This window comes from Micropterus dolomieu, linkage group LG07, assembly GCF_021292245.1.
Source record: "Micropterus dolomieu isolate WLL.071019.BEF.003 ecotype Adirondacks linkage group LG07, ASM2129224v1, whole genome shotgun sequence".
Lineage (NCBI taxonomy): Eukaryota > Metazoa > Chordata > Actinopteri > Centrarchiformes > Centrarchidae > Micropterus > Micropterus dolomieu.
In genome coordinates, this window is record NC_060156.1 from 29,855,689 (window position 1) to 29,861,082 (window position 5,394).

General features: G+C 48.3%; 1 pseudogene; it reads left to right on the plus strand.

Moving 5' to 3' along the window:
• Positions 1-3,912: 3,912 nt before the first annotated feature.
• LOC123973340 overlaps positions 3,913-5,394 on the plus strand; it is a 5,278-nt pseudogene continuing 3,796 nt past the window's right edge.

The window sequence follows — 5,394 nt, forward strand, 5'->3', positions numbered from 1 at the left end:
TTAAGTTTTTCTTTACAGATAATTCAACAGTGTCACATATTGTCTAATTTTATAATTTATTCTACCAGTGAGGTGATTCAAGGCATGTTAAACTTCTCTCTCAAAAATGAAACAGCATGAAGTGTATTTAAAAGTGAACAAATAATGCTAAATGAATTAAGATAAATATAAAAGGGAGGCATACAAAGATGGGGAAGAATTAATAACTCATTTCTCATTCTTTCATTCAGAAGTGTATGATATAAAGTTGTTGGGGAGAGAAACACACAGCATGAGAAAACAGGTATATGGTCTTTTGTCTTGTCCTGTTGTGTTACACTTGAGCTGCACTTTCCAACCTCATACCCTAAATATAAAACGGTAAGACAAAAACACTATATCATATATCACAAATATACCCCGAATTCAAATTTATATCAGACACAGAAAATCCCCTATTTACTGGGAGAAATTTACACTGTAAACCCAAACACACTGCTTACTCAAAAGCATTGTGAGTTCAGCAAAGTTATGTTGTTTTAATTATGTGTGTATCATCGTTTTTGAGTGACGATAGATTTCTAAATGACAATGTAGAGACGCACACAGACGTCATTACGTTTTCAGAAAATTCAAGATGGCTACCCGATGCAAGCGAGCGAGACAAATTTACAAATATCGGAGCAAAACTCTTAATAACCTATTTAACAAAAGTCGACAGAACCAAGATTTATTCGCAGCACTGTTAAAGACATGTTTTTTGAGTTCTTTCACTTCTATTTTACAACCGTGTGCTCTGAGAGGACCGCATCAGGATGTAGAGGCAGTTTGGCGCGTTACTTTTATGCTAACGTTAACGGACGTTAGCTCCAAAATAATGTAACGTTGTGACTGTCAGGCAGAGACTGCATGGAGGTCCGGAGAGTAAAAAAGTTTATCACATTTCGGCTCTGTTGTCAGGCGCAATTACCTTTACAGAAAGGCTAACGTTAATTAGAAGCAAGATGGCTCACATTGAGGTAACGTTAACTTTGCACTGTTGTGAACTGCTGTCAGTTTACTCAGTTAACGGTTAGTTAACGTTATATTGTGGAGACAGTCAACGTCTGCGTTTGTTTATAAGCTGTTCCCAAAATAGTTTTGATGCATGGCTAAAAGTTTTATTAGCTGTGAACCTAATGATTCCCCTCAGCCCTTCTATTGCAGAGACTAGTTGCCTCGTCTAAAGTGGCTGTAACGTTAATATGTATTTGTAAAGGAGTATTTTTCCACTGTGGTAATGAAAACTGGTGAAGAATGCTCCTGTTTTATTGAAGCTGTTTTATCATTTGTTCATTTTGGAAGATGTTTGTGGTATGTTGACATGTTGCATTATTACAAAAAAGAGTGTGTGTTATTTATCGTCTCAGATATTAATGTGATGGACAAAATAATAGAAGCACCTGTCTATGTGAAACTAATTACCAGCAGCAAAACAAACTGATCATACAGTTGAATAAACAACTCTCCAAAACAGTTTCATACAAAACTGAACATTATCATTTTCATGGATTTATGGCAGGAATGTTGTATTACTGTATTACTTTTTAGCTAGATGTAACTAATAAACTGGTAACTTACTCTTAGAGAATATATTTGTCACAACATTAAACTGTAGCAGTATCACATGTTTGTGATAAGTGTTTACATATTGTGTGCCCATTAAGGACTATAGAAAGTGCCGCTGAAGGGATTTCATCATGTCCATAATCACCTGACTTGCGGAAGCAGCTCCTGGATTGGTGAGTAAGTGAAATGATAAAATATAGTATTTTAAAAAATCAGCAATTGATGACGTTCTTGTTGACTGGACTAATGGGAATTCTTTGTGTTTTGTCTGCTCCTGCAGGATTAAGTATTGAGTATATAGCTGTCCAAGGTATGTTTTCAATCTCTGCATAACAGTTAGTATAGTTCATTTGAATTATTCAAGATTATGTTGACTTGATGCATTTTATTAGGGCTGACCCCTGATAGTCCAAGATTCGATGCTTCGATGGGCGGAGCTTGATTCAACTGTCAGTCTCACAGGATCATGCCATTTTGGTGATATGGGGGTGCTCAACATCTGATTTTACATAGAACTACCAGTTTTCTCCCAATAAGTTAATATACAATATATTACAATATACATTTCAATGTTTAATGCTTTAAATAAACATGTAAAAACAATAAAACTTCAAATAAATGTTTTTAAAGTGTGTGAATAAATCCGAAATTGTAACCCTAGCCCTGGGTCTTCAGTGTGCATGTGTAGGCGTAGCGTGTGTGTGGTAGCAGTGGAGTAGTGTTGTGTCGTTCAAAGAATGTTCCCCTTCGAGGGAACTCGAACTGCGTCGGTTACGACACTATGGGAACGCCTCTAGGCGTAGCAGGTCTGAACGTGAATGAAATCACTCCAATCCTATTGGCTTGTTGCTAGAACGGTAAGGTGTGACAGAATAACCGGAGGAGTATAAAGCACACCTGTACACACTCATCATTAGCTTTTTTCTATTCAGCAGGCGCTCTGTATGTTGTTTGAAGAAAGCTCCAGTCCTACAAGCAGTGTGTCTTACCTGAAGAAGAAGTCTACCAGCATGTCCGGCAATCAAATGTACAGAAGGTGTGTTTTTTCTTGCCCTCGGTACATCACGGATGGAGATTCTCATGAGATGTGTGTCTCATGTTTGGGGATGGAGCACGCCCGGGCAGCTCTCGAGGGGACTGCCTGCGCCCGTTGCGAAGCCCTTTCCGTGCGGGTACTGAGGTACAGCATGGCTCTCTTTTCCGAGGATGGCCGGATGTGTTCTCCCCGTGGCGTGGGCCCTGCGGCTGCTGAGGCGGCCCGGCGGCTTCACTCATGGGGTTCACAGCGTGATCTGTCGGAGGATTTCGGGACGGCTGAGGCTTTTTCCTGTCCTTCATCCGCTGGCTCCGACGCTTCCTTTCCTCGTTCAGGAGCCCGTTCTCAGCTTCTCCCGCTCGCGGTTTGGATCCAGAGATGCTGCAGCAATCCGACTCCGAGGAGGCGGACGTGCTCAGTGTAGTGGACGATGACTTCCGGGTGTCGGGGCGGCGTCATCAGGCAGCGCCCGACTATGACGTGCTGCTGGAGGTGGTGACTAGAGCTAAGCTCAACATCAACTAGCCACAGGAGGAGCAGACACCACAGGCTAGTGGTAAGCTTGATGAAAGGTTTCTTAAGCACCACGCGCCACCTCCACGCCGGTCTCTGCCATTCTTTCCTGATTTACATGATGAACTGAGTAATCATGGGGCAGACCCTTCTCTACACGGCTTTCCACACCCCGGACCGTGGTTATGGGAGGATGCCTTGGGTGGAGGATGCGCTTGCGAGCTATCTCTCCCCTCGACTTGCGTCCTCCCTGGAGGAGCTGGCGTTACCCTCCAAGCCATGTCGCACCACATCTATGCTCGTGGGGAAGGCGTACATGGCAGCGGGCCAGGCAGGTGCGAGCTTGCACACCATGGCGGTGCTTCAAGCCTACCAAGCCGACCTGCTACAGGAGATGGTTCAGAAGGGGGGTCCCTCTGAGGAAGATCTGGCGGAGCTTCGCAGAACCACGGAGCGTCAGACGCAGGGCGAAGCGTTCCGCCAGTGAGGCCGATCGAGGTCCCCTCCGCCGTGGCAACGGGTGATGTTATCCCGCCGTTTACACGTTCAGGACGCACCTGCCACCATCGAGTCCACGCCGTACTGCCTGCCCCGAGGGTCTGCAGTCAGGCGCCGTTCAGACTCACTCACCGTGGATCTTCGGCGGCTCCCCCCTGCCGTTCTGGGGCTTCAGGGGTCCACCAGAAGATCGCACGAGACACCGACCACCAGCCCCGCTGGTTCCCTTGGCAGACTTTGCAGAGGCTTTGCGGAGCCTGACGAACATTTCTCCGTGGGTCCTGCGCACTGCCATACATGGGTTTCGACTACAGTTCAAAACCCGCCCTCCAAAATTCAACGGGGTGGTTTGGACTGTGGTCCGCCCGGAGCAAGGTCCGGTGTTGGGACAGGAAGTTCGTACTCTGCTGAGGAAAGGGGCCGTGGAACGTGTCTCCCCCCTTAGACAGAGACGCCGGTTCTACAGCCGGTACTTCATAGTCCCCAAGAAGGACGGAGGGCTGCGCCCTATTTTGGATCTGCGGGTTCTAACCGGTCTCTGAGGAGATTCAGGTTAAAGATGCTCATCATCCCCGCCACCATGACGCACATCCAATCTGAGGATTGGTTCGTCACGATAGATCTAAAGGACGCCTATTTCCAGGTCTCCATCCGTCCTTCTCACAGGAAGTTCCTGAGGTTTGCCTTCGGGGGTGTGGCTTAGCAGTATCGGGTTCTTCCATTCGGCCTGGCACTTCCCCTCGCACATTCACCAAGTGTATGGATGCAGCACTGGCCCCGCTGAGGCTCCAGGGCATCCGGATTTCAACTTCATCGACGACTGGCTCATCCTAGCCCAGTCTCGAGAGTTGGCGGTTCGGCATCGAGATGTCGTTCTGGCTCATCTGCGGCGTTTAGGGCTGAGGCTCAACGCAAAGAAGAGCGTGCTGGCGCCCACCCAGCGGACTACGTTCCTAGGGGTTGTATGGGATTCGACAACGATGCGGGCACAATTGTCTCCGGCACGTGTCGACACCATATTGGCTGCCGTGAAAGGGGTGAAGTTAGGTCACGCCATCACTATGAAACACTTTCAACGAGTGTTGGGTCTCCTGGCGGCTGCGTCCAGCGTAATACCATCTGGACTGCTGCACATGAGACCCCTGCAGTGGTGGCTAGGGACCAAGGGTTTTTCCCCGAGGGGAAATCTTCTCCGTCTGATTTGGGTTACGCGCAAGTGTCTTCCTTCCCTATCAGTTTGGAAGGAAACTTGGTTCCTGTCCCAGGGGCCCGTGCTGGGAGGGTCTTGTCGCCGGCTGGTCATTTCGACAGACACCTCCCTCACGGGCTGGGGCGCGGTCATGGACGGCTGCTTTGCAAGGGGATCCTGGCAGGTGCATCAATCCGAGTGGCATATCAACTGTCTCGAGATGTTGGCGGTGTTCCAGGCTCTATGGAGTTTCCTGCCCGATCTCCAAGGCCACCACGTCCTGGTTTGTTCCGACAACACAGCGGTGGTGGCCTATCTGAATCACCAGGGCGGTCTGCGCTCGCGCCCTCTGTACAGACTGGCGCGTCAGATCCTCCTGTGGTCCCAGCAGAGGTTACTATCGCTCAGGGCGATGTATCTCCCGGGGACGCAGAATCAGGGAGCAGACCTGCTGTTGAGGCAGGGGCTGAGGCCCGGGGAATGGAGACTTCACCCCGAAGTGGTGGAGCTCTTGTGCGAAGAGTTCGGCCCCATAGACGTGGATCTGTTTGCGTCTCAAGAGACTACGCAC